Below are 12,058 nucleotides of genomic sequence, written 5' to 3' on the forward strand. Positions count from 1 at the left end.
TAAACCTGCAATAAACACACCAAAAGGAAGTTAAAAGAACAATTCAATTTACACTTGCGTCCAAAGCAATAATATATGTAGGAATAAATTTAACAAAGGAGGTGAAAAACCTGTATTGCAAAAATGAAAATGTTGCCTAAGGAAGACTTAAATAAATGGTAAGGGAATTAATGTTTAAGGATAGGAAGATTTAACATTGTTTACATATCAATGAATGCTACTGAAGCAATCTATAGATTAAAAGCAATTTTTGCTCTAATTCTAATTTTTTTTAAGAGTAAAAGAAAGCCTGTCCTCAAATTCATACATGATTAGAAGTAGTTCTGAGTAGCAAAACTAATCTTTAAGAAGAAAAATAAAGTTAACAGTCTCATATCTCCTGATTTCAAAACTTAATACAAAGACATAATCATTGAAAGATTTTTGGTATGAGAATAAGGGTAGGCATATAGAACAAAGGAGTAGAACTGAGATAGGCACTAGCAAAAAAAGAAAAAAATAGATGAAAACAACTTCATCAAAATTAAAAACTGTTGTGCATAAAACAACATAATTAAGAAAATGAAAATAGAACAAAAAGAATGAGAGAAACATTTTGTAAATCACAAATAACTCTTGCACCCTTCCAACAAAAAGACAAACAGCCCTATAAAAATAAGTGAATAACTTGAATATACACCCATCCAAAGAAGATACGGAAACAGTAAAAAATGCACAGAACACACAAGAGCACTGGATCTTATGGAAATGACAATCTAAACCAGAATGGGGTATCAGAAATGGCTGAGAGGAAAGATGAGAATTCTACGTGCTCTTCTTGTCAGCACTCAGTGCCGTCAGTTTTTAGAAATGTTCTAACAAGTACATAGAAATATCAAATTGTGACTTCAATTTGTATTTATCTGGTGACTAATTAAATTGAACATATTATCATGTACATATAAAGGCATAATAGTAATTAGGTTATTTCAATGTATGATGAGTGTTACAACTAATGTTTTAGGTTATGACACGTTAGTACAGAATTTTTTTTTAATAAGGAGCTGTGAGGGCCTTAGTCCACTTTTGATGTGGCAAGAACGATCAGCTCTGAACTATATGTTAAAGAACATATAATTTGGATCACTAGAATAGATTTGTTTCAAATCCTTATCCCTAAATTAAATGCCTTATGCAAATGGAGAAGACAAATTGTAAGTGTGCTTCTTAATTTGGAATTTTTTTTCTACAGCTACTTGTTCAAACTATGTGATTTGTCTTCCTCATGTTGTTTCTCTTTGCTTTTGATAACCTGCAAAAGCCCTTTTTTCAGAGACCAACACATCTCTTTCAGTAAATATAGGTTGTTCATCAATATTTACTAATTTGGATCTCTTTTCATTCCTGGCTGGACCGCTTAGAAGTTCCTTGTCAGGCCACATGCTTCTGTCAGAATAACTTGGTCTAGTTTGGGAAATGATGTTTTGAAAATTTTTTCCTGCCACTTAGTTCTCTCAAATTCATTCATATAATATTTCATAGTTTTCTATGAGGAAATATCCCCTTTTATCTTTTCAGGCACCATTTATTGATGCGGTGCTGTATATTAGACCATAGTAAATGATCCAGTAATGCAGATTTGTTTATCTTTGCTTTCAACCATAAGGTATCAAATTATGAAGTTATTAACTGAAACAGGGACCATAGGAAAAGAAGCATTTTCATTTGTTATTTTTTAAATATCGTTGTCATTGTATAACAATTGTTTGCTATATATTCTGTTAGCTACGTAATTAGACTTATTGAGCACAAAGCTTAATATAGAGATGTGGAATTTGGTCCGGAGGTTGGGATCATATGTGAACCTGTATGAATTATTGCCAAGTAGCTGCAAGCTCAAGATGGACTCTTAATATAACAAGAGAATTTATGGAATTGAAAAGAAGAAATAAATCTGCAGAAAAATTACTGGACTGATAAAAAAAGAAAAGTGAGAAAGAGGCAAAAAGTAAACAATAAAAGAGGAACAGTACTAGAAATAGATGTTGAATCAGCAAGAGATGAACACTGAAGACCAAATAAACAAATTGCAAGTAAACAGAGACTTTAAGAATGGGAACAGTAAGCCCCGGATTTAGCTCAGCGCCCCCACACCTGTCTGGTAAGCAGAAGGTCCTGAGTTGGATTCCTGGTACCCAGAAAAAAAATGTGAACTGTTATTAATAACACAAAGGAGAAGAAAATGATGATAGAAAATGTAGCGATAATATTATATGTTGCTACCATTCTTGAGAAGAATTTCAAGAGTAGTTTTATCAAACTGTTGGAATAAGTGAAGAGCAAAAACATTTAAGATTAAGTTACTTCTGTCAAAGATGTTTACTTCACAAATATTTAAAGTATATAAAGAACTTCAATAAGATATAATTACTTGGATTAATAAGATGACTTTTTACTGTAAAAATCATAAAAATTCCTTGAAACAAGAAGATATGAGAGCACGGTAAAAAGATACACCAGATGTTTACTCATATTTACCAACAGTTCTGTTTTTCAGAGCTTCTTCTTTTCCCCCATGGCTGTGACAAGCCTGAAGTCTTAATTTCCTCAAATCCCCAGCCAGGAAAGTTCTTGTCAGATTCCGCCAATGTGGATTCCACCAATGTGTGGCCAAATGTAGACTGAGATGATGGCAAAGCAAGATAAGTCATTATTCCCTTGAGGCTTTTGGGAAGTCACCTGGGGACCATCAAACAGGAGACAACATGATTTACCTGCCACCTTTGGATGGACTCTGTAGATTCACTCACATTGATGTTGGGGGTAGTGGATGCTATGAGTAGTGGCATCTAGGAGTTCTCTTGGAAACACCCAAGTGGTACTACCTGTCTCTCAAGCCTTGGCTACACTGCAATTCCAGTTTCTGAGATCTGAATTCCACTTTCTGAGTTAGCTTCAAATTTCCTGTTTTAAGTCACTTCCTTCTCAAAACACTTGCAGAAACTTGTATTTTCCTGAATAAACTCTAAATAATAAAATATATATGAAATGCTACTGTTACATTTATTGAAGAAAAAACTCCAAGTTTCAAGAATACATTTATTGTTTGTGTGAGGCAAAATGTTTACTTCTGTTATGCAAATAATGGGAATTACTTCTATAATTTTTTCTACTGTGATGATTATGCCTTTTGAGGCATTTTTCCCACAGAAACAAGAGAAATATAGCTGAACTAAAAGCAGTCTCTTTTTTTGACATGAAAAACTCTAACTTTCCAATTTCCAGATTTGTATTTCCACAATCTAGTCATTCTGTAACTGCCCTGATGCTCTTACAACAGCTTCTATTTTCACTGTATTTAATGTCGTGCAGAGTTTAAACTAAGATAAACTTATCAATGAATGTACCTAAATGTTGATTTATTTTTAATTTTTAGTTTCATTGGTACATGTTTTCAGTGGACAGTGATTACATTCATGAGGAGGAGTTGGTACATGAGCATAGCACATCTTAATTTCCTATGTCCCCTTTCCCACCCCTCCTTCCTCTCTTCCTCCATAATTTTCATTCCTAAAGCCATATATAGAAATCTTTACTGTTTAGAGCTCTAAAGGTATGGCATTTAATAGGTATTTATATATCTTAATTTTCCAAGAAGATTTCACATCAAGTGGAAATTAATTGATTGTACTTGGAATTCACGATCACTAAAGTTAAGTATATCTAAGATAAAAGTAATGATTTAAAATCTGCTTCTTTCAATTTCCTGTGGGGATTCATGGTCATTCATAATATCACCAAATCTTTTCTTTTTTCTTTTTTGGTACCAGGGATTGAGGCAGGCAGCGGCACCACTGAGCTAAATCCCCAGCCCCAATATCACCAAATCTTAAAAGACCATGTTTCCCAACGAGTACTCTAGTCTATGACTTTTTCATAATTTTACAGATGATTTATTAGAGAATCCATGTCAATTTTGTTCATTGGGTATATATTATTTTTTAATAAGTATGTACTAGGATAATTGGTAGTTAACTCTATAAATTCTTCAGATATTTGCTTCACTGTAATAGAAACCTATTAAAATATCAAATGTTAGAGTTTTATTTCTTGTAGTAACCGATAATAGTGAGAACGTAGTCTAATATATCCTGAAAGCAAAGGAATCTATCATGTTCTCTGCTATATACTTAATGATAACAATAAGATTGAATTCTAGACAATTCTTGAATATTGTTGTATGAATGAATGTCAATCATTTTAGCCATTACAGAGTAGTAAAAAATATTTTTCTTTTCCATTAACTAGATTTATAATTTAAATTATATGGCATATATAAAATAAATTAATAGATTATATACTGCTTTCTCTTGCTTCTCTATTTCTGCTCTTGGGTAATATACTTTGTTTTCTGAATATATTAAATTTCTGGCCCTCATAAAAAATGGGACCTTGATGCACTCAATTGCATTTGGAAGCTATATAAATTTATAAATACTACTATATTTATAGTAGTAGAGCCCCAATGAGTTAGCCATACAGGAGAGATATACGGTAATGTAGCTAATTTAAATGGTCACTAAAGATGAACACTTGAAGTTACAGATAATTTTGAGGTTTCACATGTTTAATTGTATAATTATGGAACATAAAATTAATTACTTTGTGATCCTTATTTTACGATACATGCAAATTAGTCCATGGTGACCTTTCTCCAAACTATAGTTTAACGACTCTTAAATTACTTCATTAACAGGAATGCTTAGCAATGAAACCTCAACACGATACGAAATCTTTCATCATATCATTAATTTTTCTCTATAATGATTTGTTTACTGCAACATTTTATGAAAGTGCAAGATCCCAGGTAAAGTGAGTCAGTATGGAACTGTTTTTTTATAAATGAATATTCAACGTGACTGTGGCTGAGAGTTTTTAGAAGTTTACCTTTCTACAGTTCATTGATTCACATTTATGTCTTTCTAGTGATCTAAATATCATAATGGAATCTAAAACTACAATTAGTACTCTTCTTTCAGTTCACAGACTGATTGGAGTTATGATACTTAGTAAAGATCTAATTCATTTGTACTTAATGTAAAAGTCATTATGCATTTTGTAGATCAGACAAATCATACTTTTTGTCAAAGAAAATCAGAAGTGAACAGTAACAAATGCAATAAAAACAGATTTTAAGAAAGGACAACAATAGGAGTAGGGGGAGAAGACCTCAATATAGAACTGGACTCAATTCCTCCCTTAAAAGAGTTTTAGAATAAAATGTATTTTTACTACTTTAATTCATGTTCTGCTCAAATTTTCTCTAATAGTTATGGTTCTGTGATTTTACTAAGGTCACACTCATCATTAGGCTGCTAGATCTTTCACCTAGGACCCAGATTTTCTCAATCGGGGACTTTGTCTTCTCCTCTCCTAAATGATCAATGATTTCCTGGTGAGTCTGATCCTCAAGGCATTACTCCAGATCATAGTCCATTGAAGTTTGTAGAACACAGGCTGTGAGTCATAAGATTCAGACTATAGAAAATAGGTTGGAGACCTAGAAAAATGGAGACCAAGTTAGAATCCTAGGCTTCTGTGTTTCAGAGACTAAAATAGAGATCATATGCTGAGTTAATGTCCCAAATCATTTTGTTCATAAGCAGAAAAGTATCACTAGTTTAAATAATTGGAGCTTCTTGGAAATCACTCCTTAGACACTTGCTGACCACGAACTTTGTACTACAGAGCTGTCCCTGTCCACTGCCTTTCTGGTAGGCATGATTTCATCGAGGATATGGAACATCAGTGGCCTGACTGGGAAACAAAGATGCTCCCAAACTGGCACCCTCAATATCTATTTTTCTTCTTACTTCCACTCTTTCCTATTTTATACCACTTCCCATTTCCTATAATCCTTTACTCTGTCCCTTTTCAAAACTATTCTTCCTCTGCCCCCGGTCCATCACTCCCAGAATTTTCTTTTTCCACTCCAGCTTCTCAAATCCCCAGGGTCATTTGAAATTTGGACCCTTCCTCATTTGGGCCTCAAATGGCCCTAAGACCACCAAGGTTGAAAAGGAAAAAATAACTTACTTGGAAAGAACATGGATAGTTTGTCCAGTCAGATGGGGTTTGGAGACATAAAGAGTTGCTTGATGTGCTTTTGTTCTGTCATTTAAAATGTCACCCATGCCTCCATCAGAATACACAAAAGGGAAAGGAAAAACCCCAAAAGTCTCTGCAATAAATATTATCAGGAAACAGTGCCACTCCTATATTGAGTAAACATAGCTTATTCTATCTTCCAGAAATCTAATTTGGATAAAAAACATGTTAAGAAAGGATGAGTAGGGGCTGGAGATTTAGCTCAGTGGTTTCGTTGCCTGCTGCACAAGCACAAGGACCCAAGTTCAATTCCCGGTACCACAAAAAAAAAAAAAAAAAAAAAAGAAAGAAAGGATGAGTCAACTATTTTATATAAACTAATAAGTTTACATCAATGTGTTCACCTGACTCATAAGTAAAATTTTATAATGAAAACTATTTCCATTTGTGTCTGCCTATATGTTTATGTATATGTGCATGTATGTTTGTACTCATTATGATGTTTTTCTACCTCTGGGGGTATATAAAATCTATAAAGTACCTTAAAAGAGCTTTAATAAAACAGTTTTAGAAATAAATAAGTGCTATTCAAAGAATCTATGCCTTCTGAGTTATTAACATGAAGTATAGCATGAGCATACATTTCTATGCTACTTGGTCAAACAAGGTAATAGCACATCCATTACATGTTTAGGTTATAAAAATTATAAATTCAACCTAAGTATAACGATATAACTAGATATAATAAAATCAATTCCTTGATATCAGTTACTCTCTGTATATCAAATACAGAAGTAGAATTGAAAATTTATGTATTTAACATTTATTACTTTTTTAGTTTGTTTTACAACATTTTGTGTTTTCTTTTATGATGCTAGTTTTACATGTATGTGCTATAAAAATAGTCAATGGGTAAGTTGAGATGATGCTTTGTTTAATATTATAATAGGCTGATCTAAATAATTTCCAAATAAGATTTGAGATAACTACACTTGAATTACTTATTTTTGGTCATGGGGATTGAACCCAGGACCTTGCCCTTTGCAAAGCAGCCTGCGGCACCACTGAGCTAAATCCCCGGCCCTAAACCTAAATTAGTATATGTAAGTTTCAGTTCATATACTTTTGGTTTCTCTTTTGAATCCTGTGGATACATTAAAGATATTTGGGTTTGTTAATAAACATGTTAGTTTTAACGGACTAGAAAATGTTGGTAAGGAAGCAGATAACAACAAAATTGTGAAATGGCATATTTGGAAGGGTATTATTATCCTGAAAATGCAATACTTAATTTGCAAGTATCTATTCCTTAGTAAGAATGAAAAATGTTGATAGTTAAAAATTATAACCAATAAATGAAAATGAAACCACTAAGCATAAGAGAAGCAATTTTTATTAATATGCAAAAGAAAAGATTGTTGTTTTATATAAGAAAAAATATAGAATGTATAAAATAAGAATTTTTGTTAAGGGAAAATGTGCAAAATTTATACTAAAGTAAAGTGACTGGTCATTCTAGAATGAGGATGAAAGACATAAGATAAAAAAACAAATAGGAAGTTGTAGGTTTGTGAAAAATAAATATTTTTGTATGGTCATACTGATTGACATTGAGTTTATTTGATTTATTTTTTAAAATTCTTTTATTGGTACATTTTAGGTATAAAACACAATTACATTTCTCATTGGGAATTGTACCTTTACATGATGCGTCTTGGTTCTCATTTATTCCCCATTCCTAGCCCTCCCTTCACGCCCTCCACTCTTCCCTATTTACAAAGACTTTATTTCCATTTTTTCCATTTCTCAGCATTTTTCCTTTCCCTTCTTTCCTTTCCCCTGCTCCTCCCACTACTCCTACCCCTTTGGACCTTTACTTTCTATTTTGCATTATCAATTATTTATTCTAATCATTGGTACATTTTAGTTATACAATATAATGACATTCATCATTGGAAATTTGCACCTTTACATATTCTCTCTTGGTTCTTATTTTTCACCCTTGCCCAGCCCTCCCTTCAACCCCTCCATTCCACCCTATTTACAAAGATTTTGCTCCTATTTTTCCATTTTCTCATATTAATCCCATTCCCTCCTGTTCTTTCCACTACCCCTTCCACTTCCTTCCCCTTTGTCCCTTTTCTTCCTATTTCACATTACCTATTATACATTGAGTCCTTATTTACACTTTCAGTTTCTCACACCAGAGAAACTATTCGGTATTTACACATGAGTGTCCTATTTGTTTCACTTAAGAGTATCGCCTCAATGTGCATCCACTTAGCTCTAAACGTCTCTAATTTCTCATTTTTTATGGCTGAGTAGTACTCCATTTTATGAAAAAAAAAACATTTTCTTTATCCTGTCTCCAATTGATGGGCATTTGGGCTGTTTCCAAGTTTTAGCTACTACAAACTATGCTGCTATGAGCATGGGTGCACATATATCACTGGGGTATGATTCTTTTAATTCTTTGGGGAAGATCCCCAGCAGTGGAATAGCTAGGTCAAGGGAGACTTCCAGTCCTAGTTCTTTGAAGTATCTCCATACTGATTTCCACAGTGGTTGCTTCAGTCTACACTCCCACCAGCAGTAGAGAAGGGTTCCACTTTCTCCATGGCCCCACCAGCATTTGTTATTGGTTGATTTCATGATAGCAGCCATTCTTCTGGTGTGAGGTGGAATCTCAGTGTTGTTTTCATTTGCATCTCTCGAATGACCAGTGATGTTGAACATTTTTTCATGTATTTATTTGTTATTTCTACTTTCTTGTCTGAGAAATGTCTGTTCATTCCAGATGCCAATTTTTGGATTGGGTCTTTAAATTTGGGAGGTCTGATCTTTTTAAATTCTTTATAGATTCGAGATAGTAGACCTTTGTCTGAGGAAGAGCAGGTGAAGATTATTTCCCACATTGTGGGTTGTCTCTTCACACTGCTGGTGGTTTCTCTTGCTGTGCAGAAGCTTTTTAATAAGAAGAGATCCCACTTGTTGATTGTTCATGCTAGTTCATGGGCAACTGAGGTTTTGTTCATAAAATCTTTTCCTACATCGATGTCCTCAAGAATTCTACCTAACCTCTGTTCCAGCCAGTTCAGCGTTTCTTTTCCAATATTTAGATATTTAATCCATTTCGATTTTAGTTTAGTGTATGGTGAGAGATATAGGTCTAGTTTTAATATTTGGCAAGTGGAAACCCAATTATTCAAGCACCATTTATTAAAGAGGCTATCTTTCCTCCAGTGAGGGTGTTGGATTCCTTTATCGAAGATGAGATGGCTGAGTGTGTCTGGCATTGTTTCTGCATCTTCTAATTTGTTCCACTAGTCCTCAGGTCTGTTTCTTTGCCAGTACCATGCTGTTTTTATCACAGTAGCTTTGTAGCAGAGTTGCAGGTTGGGGATTGTGATACCCCCTGCCATGTCTCTGTTACCTAGAATTGCTATTGCTATTCTGGGTCTCTTCTTGTTCCAAATAAATTTGTGGATTTTTTTCTCAAGGTCTGTGAAGTATGCTGCTGGGATCTCAATTGGAATTGCATTAAATCTATACAGCAGTTTTGGAAGTATGGCCATTTTCACTATATTAATTCTTCCTACCCAGGAGCAGGGGATGTCTGTCCATTTTCTGATATCATCTTCAATTTCTCTTTTCAGAGTGCCATAGTTTTCAGAGAAGAGGTCTTTGATTTCTTTCATTAGGTTGATTCCTAGGTATTTCAGTTTTTTGGATGCTATTGTGAAAGGAATTGTATGACCTATTTCTCTCTCAGTGAGTCTGTCATTCATGTAGAGGAAAGCTACTGATTTTTGTGTGTTGATCTTGTAACCAGCTACTTGACTGAATTTGGTTATTAAGGCTAGAAGACTTTTGGTAGAGTTCTTGGGGTCTTCTATATTCAGTATCATGTCATCTGCAAATAATGACAATTTGACTTCTTCATTTCCTATCTTTATTCCATTTCTCTTGTCTAATTGCCATGGCTAATGTTTCCAAAACTATATTGAACAAGAGTGGTGATAGTGGACATCCTTGTCTCATTCTTGATTTTAGTGTGAAGGATTTCAGTTTTTGACCATTTAGTATGATATTGGCTGCTGGTTTTTCATAGATGGCTTTTATCCGTTTGAGGTAGAGACCATCTATTCCAATTTTTTTAGGATTTTTATCATAAATGCATGTTGGATTTTGGCAAATTATTTTTCTGTGTCTATGTAGATAATCACATGGTTTTTCTCCTTGGCACTATTGATATAGTGTATTATATTGATTGATTTGCATATGTTGAACCATCCCTGCATCCCTGGGGTGAATCCCACTTGATCAGGGTGTATGATCTTCTTGATGATCTTCTGCATTCTATTTGCCAGTATCTTATTAAGGATTTTTGCATCTATGTTCATTAGTGAGATTGGCCTGTAGTTCTTCTATTCATTTGGGTCTTTCTCTGCTTTTGGGATCAAGGTGATGCTTGCTTCTAGGAATGAATTTGGGAGTATTGCTTCCCTTTCAATTTCATTGAAGAGTTTAAACAGTAGTGGCAATAGTTACTTTCTAAATGTTTTGTAGAATTCAGCAGTGAAGCCATCAGGGCCTGGGCTTTTCTTACTTGTTAAGTTTTTAATTACATTTTCAATTTCATTGGTTGATATTGGGTTGTTTAGAATTTTTACATCTTCATTCAACTTTGGTAATTCATATGTATCTAGGAATCTGTCCATTTCTTCTGTGTTGTCCATCTTATTGGCGTATAGGTTCTAGAAGTAGGTATTGATGATCCTCTGGGTTTCTGTTGGGTCTGTTGTAATTTCACCCTTTTCATTCCTAATTGCATGGATCTGGGCATTTTATTTCCTTTTCCTGATAAGGTTGGCTAATGGTTTGTCAATTTTGTCTATTCTTTCAAAGAACCAACTCTTGGCTTCATTGATTTTTTGTATTGTTCTCTTAGTCCCTATTGCATTGATTTCTGCTCTGATGTTTATAATTTCCCCCCTTGTATGACCTTTGGGTTCATCCTGCTCTTCTTTCTCTAGAAGTTTGAGGTTCAGAATCAGGTTGTTTCATTGGGCTCATTCTGTTTTCCTAATATGCATATTCACTGCTATGAATTTCCCTCGTAAGACTGCTTTCATTGTGTCCCATAGATTCCGCTATGTTATATTGTCATTGTCATTTAATTGAAGGAACTCTCTGATTTCTTCTTTAATTTCCTCTATGACCCATTGGCTTTCAGAAGTGTGTTCTTCAATTTCCACATGTTTATGAAATTTTTCCAGCTTCTTTTGCTATGGATCTCCAATTTCATCGCACTATGGTCTGATAATATACAGGGGATAACTTCAATTCCTTTGCACTTACTTAAACATGTTCTGTGTGTGAGTATGTGGTCTATTTTGGGGAACGACCCATGTGCAGCTGAGAAGAATGTGTATTCTGATTTTGTAGGGTGGAAGACTCTATAAACATCTGTTAAGTTCATTTGTTCAAGAGTTCAATTGAGTTCTAGTACTTCATTACTTATTTTTTGTCAAGTTGATCTATCTATTTGTGACAGTGTGGTGTTGAGGTCACCCACTACAATTGTGTTAGTGCATATATGGCTTTTCATGTCCGTTAGTATTTGTTTTATATAGTTGGGTGCACTAGTGTTTGGTGCATAGATATTTATGATTGTCATCTCTTCCTCTTGGATTCTTCCCTTGACAAGGATGTAGTGTCCTTCTTCATCTCTCTTAATCAGTGTTGGCTTGAAATCTACTCGATCTGCAAAGAGGATAGCTACTCCTGCTTTTTTTGGTTCCTGTCACATGGAGTATTATTTTCCAACCTTACCTTTCAGTCTATGAGTTTCCTTTTGAATTATGTGTATTTCTTGTATGAAGCATATTGTTGGATTTTGCTTCTTGACCCTTTCTGCCAGTCTGTTTCTTTGGATTGGTGAATTGAGACCATTAACGTTGATGGTTAT

Source organism: Heterocephalus glaber, unplaced genomic scaffold, assembly GCF_053883595.1.
Source record: "Heterocephalus glaber isolate CG9 unplaced genomic scaffold, H.glaber_assembly_v1.0 deba00001461, whole genome shotgun sequence".
Taxonomy (NCBI): domain Eukaryota; kingdom Metazoa; phylum Chordata; class Mammalia; order Rodentia; family Bathyergidae; genus Heterocephalus; species Heterocephalus glaber.